The sequence below is a fragment of the Bufo bufo genome, chromosome 1 (assembly GCF_905171765.1).
Source record: "Bufo bufo chromosome 1, aBufBuf1.1, whole genome shotgun sequence".
In the NCBI taxonomy this organism is placed as follows: domain Eukaryota; kingdom Metazoa; phylum Chordata; class Amphibia; order Anura; family Bufonidae; genus Bufo; species Bufo bufo.
In genome coordinates, this window is record NC_053389.1 from 254,207,775 (window position 1) to 254,222,200 (window position 14,426).

The following is a 14,426-nucleotide window of genomic DNA, read 5'->3' on the forward strand; positions in this document are numbered from 1 at the left end:
TCTTGGCAGATGCCACACCAACTCTACAGGAACACCGGAACAACAGCCGCGAACTGGCCGAACTGGAACAACGCAACTGGAACCACTAAGGCTGATCAGACTACGTCCGACTGGAGATGAGTAGTTAGTCACCCTGAAAGAAACAGAAACACAAAATCACATAGAGGGGATACTAAGACCCACCAAAGCAACCTGCGCATGTAAATCAGCAGAGAAGAAATACCAATTGTAATCAAAACACAAGCAGCTTAAATACAAGCATAAATAATACAATAATAAAAATCAACCTGAATAAGTTCAAAAATGGGGAAGGGACAAATGATAGAGGGAGGGCAATACTCGCCTCTGTGTCTTTCATAAAATCATGACTTTACGTCATAAACTAGCAAAATCATACAATTTTATTTCAAGACACGGAGGCTCATATTGCGAGGTCAAAGCTGATCAATGACTGATGCAAACACATGTGGGGAAGGACGAAAATAAAACTCTTTAAATGTGGAGACCCTGGACCAGTCCGCAACCTTCATGACGTCTTCCAGGCGAGCACCCGCCGTGATCATAGAAGTGGAAGACGCACTCCGAGCAGAGTGGGCGGAGAAAATAGAAGTATCTACTCCTGCCAGGGACATAACCCACTTCACCCACCGGGCCAAAGTCGTGGTGACAACCGGAGCAAAAGGCCGGCGAAAGGAAAGGAACAAATGAGGAACCCCACTAACACGATGAGATAAAGTCCTAGCCTCATACTCGCATAAGCAAGACACCGGACAAAGAGCCGGAACTGCAGGGAAACACTGAAAGGAAACCGAACGAATCTGAGTCTTAGTCCTCCGAGAAATATCAAAGGTGACGCCTTCGGGAGAGAAAAATCTGGCGTCATAATCCAAAGCTCTAACATCAGAAACTCTCTTACAGGAGATGAGGCAAAACAAAGTGACCAGCTTAGCCGACAGCTGACGTAAGGAGAGGTCCGAATTGGATGGCCAGGAAGAGAGCAAATTGAGAACCAGCGAAACGTCCCACGTGGCAGAGAGACGAGGCCTGGGAGGATGGGACATCCTAGAACCCTTGAGTAAACGACATATCAAAGGATGTTGGCCTGCAGGACGACTATCAAAGCCCTGGTAAAAAGAAGAAATAGCCAACCTGAAGAGATTAATAGTCCGGTAGGCTTTCCGGTCCTCAAAGAGGGACGTAAGGAACCGCAGGATATCCGCTACAGAGGCCGAAACAGGATCCAAATCCCGTCCCAGGCACCAACTAGCCCAAGATCTCCAGGCCGCTCTGTAAGCCCGTCTGGTGCCGGGGGCCCAAGATTCCTCCAGTAATCTCCGAGTCGCCTCCGGAAGGCCGTTGCTATCATGGGAACACCCGATACCCTGCAAGCTAGCAGGCGAAGGAAGCCGTCCAGAAGGAGAGGATGCCGACTGTCTCCTGAGAAGGTCTGGAAGGACCGGCAAGAGAACGGGTGGAAGGGTAAGGAGTTCCAACAGGTAGGGGAACCACGATTGTGTGGTCCAAAACGGGACAATCAGGATGATCTCCGCTGACTGGAAACGAACCTGACTCAGGACCTTCGGAATCATTGAAAACGGAGGAAAAGCGTAATGAAGGAATCCGGACCAGTTCTGAAGAAACACGTCCACAGCTTTCGCTTCCGGATCTGGACGCCAACTAAAAAAAAGTGGTAGTTGCTTGTTCAAGCGGAAAGCGAACAGGTCGATACAAGCAGGACCCCAGAGCGAGAACATGGCAGAGAACACCCGCGAGTCTAACTTCCAGACGCTGGCATCCCGGAGATAACGAGAACTCCAATCCGCCTGGATGTTGTGCGAACCTGGTAGGTATTCCGCCCTGACTGTAAGTTCCTGACTCAGGCAGAAAGACCAGAGCTCCTTGGCCAAATGCGAGAGAATGGGTGAATGTGTACCGCCCATGGCATTGACATAACGGACAGCAGACACGTTGTCCATGCGTAACCAAATGCAAGCCTTGGCCGTGTTCTTCGCAAAACTGCGGATAGCAAAAGAGCCCGCCAGAAGCTCCAGAGCGTTGACATGCAACGGCGACTCCTCCACCGCCCAACGACCCCCTGTCGATATGCCTTCGCAGTGAGCCCCTGTAATTACCGGCGTCACGCACAGGGAGGGAAAAGGGAAAGCCCTGCCCAAGGGAGAGGGTAAGGTGGTGACCCCTGACTCACCTTGCAGCTGGCACCTGACTGCCCTGACGTCCCTAGACGGGTTCCTCACCCATGCAGCGATCACGTGCCTAAACCCTGGCTTTCCCTAAAATGAGCCCTAGATAGTGAACGGGCCGGTGGGATCGCTAGTCCGCACCACTGACACTAAGAGGGAAACACCAGGGAGAGGACAGACAATACAGACAAACACATACACCCAGGTGGGCAACCACAGCAGACCACAAAGGTCCAACAGGGATCCGGAGGGTAGCGTTCTGGACCAACAACCAGAGAACGCAGCAACACAGCTCCAGAGGGTCAGAATAGATGTCCAGGCAGGAAGCTCTATATCTGGCAACCAGAGAAGTGTGAGAGGGGAATATAAGGAGGTTTGGGAGTGCTGGACAAGGAACAGCTGAGGAGAAGGAGCTACGGATCCCTGAGTGAGCCAAAAGGGTTTGCAAAGCAAACCCAGAAAGCTACCATAAGGAAACAGCCCTATCTTACATAGAGCGCGCAGCCAACCGCTGCGACTTCCTGACCCCGGGTATAACGGAGTCAGGCGTGGTTCTTGACACCCTCGTGACAGCCCCCCAGCCAAGCAGACTGGCATCGGAGTCCACTGTAAAATCCGGGCGAGGACCGCAGATCGCTTTCCCGTTCCAGGCCTGAAGGTTGCCGATCCACCAGCGAATCTTGTCCCGAGTTTCCGCATCCAAGGATATAAGATCCGCGTACGATGCTCCTTCGCGCAGATGTGCTATCTTCAGGCGTTGCAGGGCCCGATAATGTAGAGGAGCCGGGAAAATGGCCTGGATGGATGAGGACAGAAGGCCGATGATCCAAGCTAGATGTCGTAGAGAAATCTGTGGTACCTCCAGTGTCTTGCGCAACTCCTTGCGGATCTCCTTGATCTTCATCGTCGGAAGGCTGAGCGTCTCCGCTATCGAATCCACGGAAAAACCCAGAAACTCCATGACCCGAGCCGGGATCAGTACCGATTTGTCGTAGTTGATGAGAAAACCCAGCCTGGATAACAGATTCGAAGTGAGGTCCAGGTGTAACAGAAGGGTCCGTCGGTCCTGAGCCAGCAAGAGGATATCGTCTAGGTATATGATAAGTCTCACCCCCCGACTGCGAAGCCAGGAAACCATCGGTCGCATGAGCTTGGTGAAGTACCACGGAGCCGATGAGAGGCCGAAGGGTAGGCAGGTGAAGCGCCAGCTCTCTCCCATCCAAAGGAAGTGAAGGAGGTCTCTGGAGGACTCCTCCACGGGGACGGTAAGATATGCATCTTTGAGATCTAGCTTGACCATCCAATCCCCTTGGAGTAGAAGATCCCTGAGGAGGTGAATGCCCTCCATTTTGAAGTGCCGATATCGCACATACCTGTTCAAGGGACGAAGGTTGATGACAGGGCGCATCTGACCGCCCTTTTTTCGAACCAGAAAAATAGTGCTCAGGACGCCGCTGGGAGAGCCCGGAGCGCGTTCGATCGCCTCCTTTCAGTGTAACTCCCTGAGTTCCCTGTCTATGAGAAGGCGGGACTCCGAGGATATGACCATCAGATGGGGAGGAGGACACAGGTTCGGAAAACCCACCAATTCTATGTGGAAACCCAGGATCGTGGATAACGCCCAAACGTCTGTGGTGATAGCAGACCATGCACGAGAAAAATGTCGGAGTCTGCCCCCTACACAATGTGGAGAAGAAAGAAGAAGAAGAAGAGGTGGGGTACTTACCGAAGGGTCGACGTGAGCCATAGTTCCCTCTGAAGCCTCTACGACTGGGGGCACCTCGTGACGGAAAGAATCCCGTTGGCTGCCTGGAATCCTGGAAGGAGGTCCTCTTGGTGAAGGAGTGGCGATTGTAGGAACCTCGACCCGAGCCCCGGGTCTAAAAAGAGGAGCGGCCGGACAGACAGTCCCTGGAACTGCCGGCCCTGCTAGAGAAACGGGGTTGGAATACCCTCTTCATCGAGGATTGGGCCTTGTCAAGGGCCGTGAATGCACCAACAAACTTGCCCATGTATTTGATGAACGACTCACCAAAAATGAGCCCCTGTGCCTCACTACCTGACTCGGACAGGGCTAAATCCGCAAGCTTAGGCTCGATTTTAAATAAAATAGCCTTTCGTCGCTCAATTGAGAGGGAGGTATTGACGTTACCGGCTATACATATGGCCCGTTGGGCCCAACCACGGAGCTCCTCCGGATCAATCGGCTCATTAGTCGCCCTAGCTGTCTCAGCCATTTCAAACATCTTTGTAAGAGGGCCGAACACGTCCAAGAGTTTGTCCTGGCACGCCTTGAGGGCAGATTCTAAGCCCTTTCTGGGATTCAAGCCGGATTTTGCAAGGAATTGGGCCATCTTAGGGTCCACGACAGGCGTATCGCAAACTTTGTTCGCAATCAAGGGCCGAGGGCATTCGGCTTTAAGTTTGTTGCGGGCCTCCTTACTAAGAGGGCAACGGACCCTAGATTCTAGATACTGAGCTACATGGTCCAGAGGGAGCCACTCAGCAGACCTTGGGTGGTGCAACGAATCTGGGTCGAACAACGGCTCCCCTGAGGGGTCGGTCAAGGGACAAGGCTGGCCCTGTATAGCTTCTGACGCCGAAGTCCCTGCCGCCGCAGCGGAGGAAATGGTATGGGGCCGGTCGGGTTGGGAGTCTGACAGGTTTGCGTCAGGGAATTCCGCATCCTCATATCTAACCTCCTCATCCTCGGAACCGAAATCGGATCCGGAAGCGTAATCTACTTGCGCTCTAGCGCATTTCCAACTCCTTGCCTTTTCTGCCTGGCGGGACAAGGCTCTTTTGCGCGATCCTGGCGCGCTCTCATGGGTGGCAGACACACCAGTCAACATGGTTCTGGAGGCAGAATGGGAAACAGGATCAGGTTGGGACGCAACCAGAGACGGAGGGGGCTGTGCCTGAAAGGCCTCAGCAATAGATTTTGTTAATGAGTGGGACATAGACCCCATAGCTGCCATGATCGCCTCTGAGACGGACCGTTGGAATGCGTCCGCTAGGGACGGATCCAAAGTGGAAAGAGTACCACTGGGACCCGGGACTGTAGGATGGGAGGGGGATCCCACCTCAGTAAACTCGGACTACGCCTGCCTGGGTGGCAATTGGGACATGGCTGCAGGCACAAAGGGACACAGTAGATATATATGGAGGGGTGAGCAGGGCTGGAGCTAGCCGCCAATGAGGGGCAGAAGCTTCAGCCGCAGGGGCAGAAGAACGGTGGAGAAAAAAAAAAAAAAAAACGCCACCTAACTTAACCCCTTCCCGACTGCAATCTGTATATATATGTGATAGCTGCACATACCCTGTGCAGCTACCACGTATATAAACGTTCTGGCAGCTCTTTAATCCAAGCGCTGCAAAGCGCTTGGATTAAAGCTTCTGCCCCTGCCCTGCTGCTGTCACAGACAGCATACAGTGCAGTAATGCCGGCAAGGGACCAATCAGAGTGGCCCCTTGCCGACAATCGATCCGATTGGTTAGTCTGTGCAGACTAACCAATCGGATCGCGGCAGTGAAAAAAATGCCGGTTTCATGCTCTGATCTGCGCTCTGCAGATCAGAGCATGAAATCAGGTAGGGTCCTCGTAATACCCCCCCCCCCCCCCCGATCTGTGCCCCCAATCTGTGGCTGTGCCCCCCCCTTGTGTCCGCCTGCAGCTCATCTCCTAGAGGCAGCTGCCCTGATGCGGTCCGCCCCCTCCCCGCCCCATGCATTCAGTCTCACCCGCCCCTCCTGCCCCAGCCTCCCTCAATATTGGCGGCCGTACCCCCCGATCCCCCCCCCTTTCCAGCGCTACCCCCGATCCCCGATGCCCCCGATCCCCCTGCTGTGTGTGATGGCGGCGGCTCCATTACTGAGCCGCCGCCATCAGCAGAGAGTGTCAGCTCTATGCTGACACTCTCCTGTAACCCCATAGATGCCGCGGTTGCGGCATCCATGGGGTATATAGAGGGAGGGAGCTCCCTCTCTCAACCATCGGGGCTGCAGCGCTGTGATTGCAGCACCCAATGGTTGCCATGGCAACCGGACGCTTTGCAAAAGCGTCCGGTTGCCATGGCAAAGGCGTCCAGTGCTGCCACCTACAGGACATCTGGAAGTATTATACTTTGGAATGCAAGAGCATTGCAAAGTATAGTACAACTCTCAGCCCCACTGGATCTTCAAGATCCAAGAGGGAACTGATAAAAAAAAAGTGAAAATAATAAAAGTTAAAATAAATAAATAAATTAAAATGTAAATTAAAAAAAGAAATTGCCTTTTCCTATAAAAAAAATGAAAAAATAAAATACACATATTAGGTGTCACCGCGTCCGTAACGACTGTCTCTATAAATATATCACATGATAGACCCCGTCTGATAAACACCATAAAAATAAAATTAAAAAAACAGTGCCAAAAAAGCTATTTTTGTCACCTTACATCACAAAAAGTGCAACAGCAAGCGATCAAAAAGGCTTATGACCCCCAAAATAGTACCAATAAAACAGTCACCTCGTCCCGCAAAAAATGATACCCTATTTAAGACAATCGCCTAAAAAATAAAAAAGCTATGGCTCTCAGACTATAGAGACACTAAAACATCATTTTTTTGGTTTCAGAAATGCTATTATTGTGTAAAACTTAAATAAATAAGGAAAAGTATACATATTAGGTATTGCCACGTCCGTAACGATCTTCTCTATAAAACTATCACATGACCTAACTCCTCAGATGAACGCTGTAAAAATTAATAAATTAAAACTGTTCCAAAACAGCCAATTTTTGGGTCACCTTGCCCCATAAAGTGTAATAATGAATGATCAAAAAATCCTATGTACCCAAAAATGGTACCAATAAAAACCTCAACACTTTCTGCAAAAAACGAGCCCCTGCAGAAAAATAAAAAACATATGGCGTTCAGAAAACCAATCCAGCACAATCTGCCTTCCAAAAACCGTAGGGCATTCCTTTCCTTCTGCGCCCTGCCGTGTGCCCGTACAGCAGTTTACGACCACATGTGGGGTGTTTATGTAAACCGCGGAATCAGGGTAATAAATATTGAGTTTTGTTTGGCTGTTAACCCTCAACGTGTTAAAGAAAAAAAAATTATAAAATGGAAAATCTGCCCAAAAAGTGAAATTTAGAAATTTCATCTCCATTTTCCTTTAATTCTTGTGGAACGTTTAAAGGGTTAACAAAGTTTGTAAAATCAGTTTTGAGTAACTTGAGGGGTGTAGTTTCTACAATGGGGTCAGTTATGGGGGTTTCCACTATGTAGGCCCCACAAAGTGACTTCAGACCTGAACTGATCCTTAAAAAGTGGGTTTTGGAAATTTTCTTAAAAATTGTAAGAATTGCTTCTAAACTTCTAAGCCTTCTAACGTCCTAAAAAAATAAAATTACATTTCCAAAATGATGCCAACATAAAGTAGACATATGGGAAATGTTAAGTAATAAATATTTTATTAGGTATGACTTTCTGTTGTGAATTTTTCTAAATTTTTTGTAAATTTGGGATTTTTTCATAAATAAAGGTGAAATATATTGACTAAAATATATGACTATCATGAAGTACAATGTGTCACGAGAAAACAATCTCAGAATGGCGTGGATAAGTAAAAGTGTTCCAAAGCTATTACCACATAAAGTGACGCATGTCAGATTTGTAAATTTTGACCTGGACACTGGGGCATCAATGACCCTTGGTCATGAAAGGGTTAATAACAGGGGTGAGTTACCCCGCAAGACGCCGCAGACGATGAGGAGACGGATGGACGGGTGCAGGAAGAGGGGCGCGGCAAAGAAAATTGCGCGCCCCGAAACCGGAAGTAAGGGGGAGTGGCTACAGAGCTCCCCAGAGCAAGAAGACGGCGCAAGAAAGGTGGAGTAAGACGGCCGCCGAGAATCCCGCGACGGGCGAGATCTCGGCAGCACCTCAAGAGCCGGACCGGAGATGGCCGGCGCAATGAAGGGGAGAGGAGCGCGGGCAAATAGAAGGTAAAAGCGGGCGGACCGCAAGGAAGGGGACAGGAAAGACAGGCAAAGGAGAGATAAATTAGGGGAACAACAGCAGGCAAAAGAAGCCCACAAGGGGCGGCAATATGAACCAATACCTATGGGGAAAAAACAAGATAAAACCCCCAATAAGCTAAGAATTAAGCTAACGAAAATACCCACAAGAAAAATAACACAAATGGGAAAAAAACCAGCGCCCTAGAAAAAACAATAGCAAATAACTGATATAAAAGCAGATATCAAACTCTACAATGTAAGACACAGTGAAGTACTTAACTGTGGCAGCAGCAAAGAAAGAGGAGGGTTTCCTGTTACAGAGACTATTTATAGGGGAGCAGGGAGGAGGGTTTGTTACCATGGAGATATGTTAATCTTCCAAGTTTTTTCTTTGCTGCTGTGGATTGTCAGTAAAGGAAGATAAGCAATATGAGCCTCCGTGTCTTGAAATAAAATCAAAATAATGGCCTCCTCCATAGACTCAGACAGCTTTTGTGATCTCTTGGCCTCAATCAGGACCTCCAATAATTCCATTAGAAGTTCCTGACTAAACTCCTTATAGACTTCAAATGGTAATCCATCACCTCCGGGGGCCTTTCTATCTCTGGTTTAATTCAAGGCTCCCATCAGTTCCTCCAATCGTATATCCACCTCCAACCGATGTCCCTGATCTTCAGCAAGCCTCTTAAAGGGCCATCAAGATTATTGACATAGATCCTCATTTTTATAAAAGATTTTGACCCATACAAATCTTCGAAATATTCCCAAAAGACCCCACTAATCTGTTCCGGAGTTCTAACTATTTGTCCCCTGCTATTCTGTAGTATATCTATCCAATTATTTTATTTTTTTGTTGTCAATTGTTGATTATATTTGCCAGTAATTTACCTATCCTTTCACCCTCAGCAAAAAACCTGGCCCCTTAGAAGAACAATAATGTTTGATATCTTTCAATATATACTTCTTTAACCACTTCACATCCGGGCCATTTACCCCCTTTCTGACAGAGCCTAATTTTGCTAATCTGACATGTGCCACTTTATGTGGTAATAACTTTCGAACGCTTTTACTTATCCAAGCCATTCTGAGACTGTTTTCTCGTGACACATTGTACTTCATGACAGTGGTAAATTTGATATATTTCACCTTTATTTATAAAATAATAAAATAATAAAATAATCCCAAATTTACCAAAAATAAAAAAAAATTGCAATTTTCAAAATTTTAAAATGTCTCTGCTTTTAAAACAGAAAGTGATACCTCATAAAATATTTATTACTTAACATTCCCCATATGTCTACTTTATGTTGGCATCATTTTGTAAATGTCATTTCATTTTTTTATGGCGTTAGAAGCAATTCTTAAATTTTTTAAGAAAATTTCCAAAACCCACTTTTTAAGGACCAGTTCAGGTCTGAAGTCACTTTGTGGGGCTTACATAGTGGATACCCCCCATAAATGACCCCATTGTAGAAACTACACCCCTCAAGTTACTCAAAACTGATTTTACAAACTTTGTTAACCCTTTAGGTGTTCCACAAGAATTAAAGAAAAATGGAGATGACATTTCTAAATTTCACTTTTTTGTCAGATTTTCCATTTTAATCCATTTTTTTCTTTAACACATCGAGGGTTATGAGCCAAACAAAACTCAATATTTATTACCCTGATTCTGCGGTTTACAGAAACACCCCACATTTTGTTTTTTGAAACACTTTTATTTTACACTTTGCATCCCTATAAGGTCATACAAGACCTCTGGGGGACATTTAACTTCACTTTTTTTTTTGCACTGCTGATTTCTCCTGTAACTGGGGCTGACCTAGTAGCCCCAGTTACAGGGGAAATACACCCCCCAGAGAGACTGTACAGCGGTATACTGTGCTGTATAGCCTCAGTGCAGGGCTGATCGAGGTCTATGGAAGACCCGACAGCTCCTGCACTCTCCCGGCCCTGCGATCACATGACCACCGGGCCAGAACAGGAAGCACATAGCGCGATCTAGAAGGCAGGGACACCTAGGAACTGTCCCTGCCTTCTCTCTGGGTTGCCCTGCTGTCATTGACAGCGGGCCGCCTGCTCGGCAGCTGCACGATTAGCGTGCAGCTGCCATCTCTGAATAGACGTTTCAGAACGTCCATTCAGAGATAGACATCCACCCATAGGATGTTTATGTCCTATGGGCGGATGTGAAGTGGTTAACTTTCCTATATTCCTCTTCCCAATTTCTCAGGTTTTTCTGGTGAGGGGCATCTTCTACACAGGACTCTTTAGCCTTTTTTAATTTCTGTTCTGCAAAGTGCGTTTTATTTTTTACTAGTTTTTTTCCAATTGCTTACTTGTTTATATATTAAACCTCTCAAGAATGCTTTTGCCGCATCCCAGACAACCTGTTTATTGGCTGATCCTCTATTTACAGAAAAAAAGAACCTCCATTCTTCCTTAATACCTCCCTGCCCTTTAAACAAATTTAACCAATGAGGGTTAAATCTGATCATCATAGGATATTGTTTAATCGAGGGCCGAATCTCCATTATAACTGCACAATCATCTATCATAACCATGGGTACATATTTTATAGATGTTATATTTCTATCTAGCAATTCCCTATTACCCAATACCATGTCAATCCTTGACCATGTTTGATGCGTCTTTGAGTAACAGGAAAAAACCTCAGATATGAGCTTATCTAATAGGATTTAGTTCAGGATTAGTAGTAGTAGATTAGTGTCACAAGTCACTAATTTCACAAGAAAAGGAGTAATCCACCATTCAACAGTTCAATCCACAGGTCAACTTGTAAGAAACAGGGGGTTAGGAGGTGTCCTCAATATTAGAGAATTGGTAGCTTATAGTTAGTTTGGGGGTTCTGAATAATCGTGAACAAGTCAGTGCCATACCAGTCCTATAGGTAGGTTCCACTCAGAAACACATCTCCACTCTCACACCTCCCAAATATTACCTCCACCTTCTTCTCCACCTAAGGATTTTCTTTTGGCTTTCACCTCTTTCACCTCAGAGAACTTGAACTCCTTTGCAGCAGATCAGCGCTGTCAGCCCGCTCTCACTTTCCCCCCCAGGCCTGGGAGTTACCAAGTTACCAAGACAGAAGCGCTTCTCCTCCAGACAACTCTATTAAGGCTGCCACCAGGGGACCCCGATCCATCGGGCAAAGCAGGGATCACTGTGCTGAATATCGTGGCCAGCATCTCCCCCAGCCACTTCTCCCGGTGTCCCCCATGTGTGACGCCAGCTCTGGATCAAGCGGTGAGGGCGGAGGGCGGAGCTCAGCTTCTGATGTCCGACGCTCCCATGCCTGAGATTCCGCCAACATGAAGACCTTACTGGTAACAGGTTACCTGTATGTAATTTCTCGAGTCGCAGATGTATATCACAGTCTAACAAGCAGTAGGCATTTTATACGGCTCAGCAGGGTGGATGATGTTATATATACTGCTCTATATATAGATATAGGCCATGCACGTCATATAACAATATGTGTGTTGTCAGTTGTGAGCATTACTGTAAATGTAAATGCAATCTTGTTACTCTGTGTAAACACGTCATAAGTTGACGTCTGGAAATGTATCGCTATTGCATACTATATGTGGAGCATAACACGCTTTAATATATCTTCCAGGGGAGACCCCTTTTTTGGTGAAGTTGAATGTTGCTATAACTTCAGGCTACCTCATTTCAAGTAAGTGGAGGCCGGGACAACATGGATAAACCATCGAAGGGCATTCCTATCACTTATGATTTCCCTTTATCTATTGACTAGAGTAACTTACTTAAAGGGGTTTTCTGAGACTTTTATACAGATGACCTATCAACTGGATAGGTCATCATTATCTGAACGGTGGGGGTCCGACACCTGGGACTCCTGCAGATCAGCTGTTCGAGAAGGGAGCGGCACTCGCAGCAGCACTGCTGTTAATATGTTTGTATTGTATGAGGGGGGAAAAAGGCAACGAAGACAATACATACAGATCCATGTTGTTATCCACAGAAGGATAAAGCACTGGTGACGGCACCGCCCTTTGTAGTGAAAGACATATGAGCCCCATGCAAAAGGTACGATGGGAATCAAATTTAGAAGAAACATAATCCAGTTTACTTATAAAAACTGCAGCATTTACCAGTTAAACCGAATTCTTCTTGATTACAGGGGTTGTGGGATTACAACAATTTATCCCCTATCCGCAGAGTGCTAGGGGCCCTGCCAATGACAGAAACAGGAGCCCGTGTTCCCTTGTTCGTATGGAGCAGCAGACATGCATGTGCGTTTGCTGCTCCATTCAACACTTTAGGACTGTTACAGACAGATGAATACAAGTGCTCAGCTATCTCCGGCAGCCCCTTTGGAGTGGAATGGAGCGGTAGCTTGTACACTCGTCCAGCGCTGCATTCAAACAAGGAACATGGACCCCCCACTGACCCCCACTTACTTATCCCCTATCCTTAGAGCTGAAAATTACTCCAGTCAAACGGGACAACCCTGGTCCCTGTTCGGTGGGACCCCCACTGACCAGACACTTATCCCCCTATCCTATTGATAAGGGGTTACGTTGTTGTAATGGGACATCCCTTTTAAGAATGATTACTGCACCATGTACACAGTTAGACCTCATGCACATGACCGTATGTGTTTTGCAGTCTGTAAATGTGTCCTGAACTATCTCATTCCGCACAACGGACATGAATAGGACATAATCAATTTTTTTTTTGCTGGATAGACATACGGCTGCAAGGATGCGGACAGCACATGGATAACATCTGTGTGCTGTCCGCATTTTTTGCAGCCCCATAGATATGAATGTCTTTGCATGAGATCCGCAAAAATGCAGATTAGATGCGGACTAAAAATATGTTATGTGCATGAGGCCTTAATCATGAGTATCCGGGTTAGCCCTTTAATACGACCATGCATTTTATTGGTTACAATTAGTGTTGAGCGAACTTGCGATTTGCAAGTTTGCCGTTCGGGTTATCTAAGAATTCTGTAATGGATTCCGTTACCACGGACCATAATGGAATCCTATAAGAGGCATTCCGTATGGCCATCTATTATGACGGAATGCAATACGGAATGCCTCTTATAGGATTCCATTATGGTCAGTGGTAACAAAATCCGTTACGGAATTCTTAGATAACCCCAACACCTAACTTGCAAATCGCAAGTTCGCTCAACACTAGTTACAATACGTACCCAAATCTCTTCCCTACCACCTTTGCCAGATTCATCTTCAGTGCATATTGGAAGTCATTCCGGCTTTTTTCTCTTGCAGACTTGTTACTGATTATTTGTTACTGGAAGGCGATTGGCGATAAGTATTTTGTGCCGAATCATGTGGCAGCTCCGTATGCTTACTACTGTGTACTGGTGAGTGCCATATTAACCTATACTGAAGTAGTACCAGCAGACAAGTTGGAAAGATTGGCCACAAATGAACTTTCAAGGCACAACAGTCTAATCTGATAAGAGCTCTGCATTACTTCCGATGGTCTAATGCCACGTAATAACTTTAATCCTAATAATTTTCTCAAAGGATTAAAACACTTAGTAAATCTGCGTGTTTTGCAACAACCACATTTGGAGTCAATGGAGACTTTATAAGTTAAAGGGGTTGTCTCACTTTATGGCATTTATCATGTAGTGTATTGTGATTGTCCATATTGCCTCCTTTGCTGGCTAGATTCATTTTTCCATTACATTAAACATTGCTCATATCCAGGGGTTACGACCACCTTGCAATCCAGCAGCAGTGGTCGTGCTTGCACACTACAGGAAAAAGTGCTGGCCTGGACCATGGAAGTGTGCATAGTCTAGCACTTTTTCCTATAGTGTGCAGGCATGACCACCACTGCTGGATTGCAGGGTGGTCATAACCCCTGGATACGAGCAGTGCATAATCTGATGGAAAAATGAATCCAGCCAGCAAAGGAGGCAATCTGGACAATCACAATATATCAGAAAGTTCCTTGTATTAACTTTCTCTATATGATAAATGCCATTTGCTGAAATGAGACAACCCCTTTCATTTCTAAATAATGCTCGACAACAAAAAATAAAAAAGTTAAAAATAAAGCACTTGCTCCTTGAAGCTGATTCTTGGTCAATCTCTTATGTACATGGCTTGAGTGATCTTCCCTGCTGCCTGGTAGGTCCCGCAGTGACTTACATAGCGGGACCTGCTGGCAGTGAAGGAACTCTGT

The 14,426-nt window shown here is 46.5% G+C and overlaps 1 protein-coding gene across 1 annotated transcript in view; it reads right to left on the reverse strand.

Annotated features, from left to right (window-relative positions):
- RAB19 (RAB19, member RAS oncogene family) overlaps nt 1-14,426 on the reverse strand; it is a 136,842-nt gene that overhangs the window by 120,837 nt on the left and 1,579 nt on the right. The gene's annotated exons all lie outside the window — the stretch shown is intronic.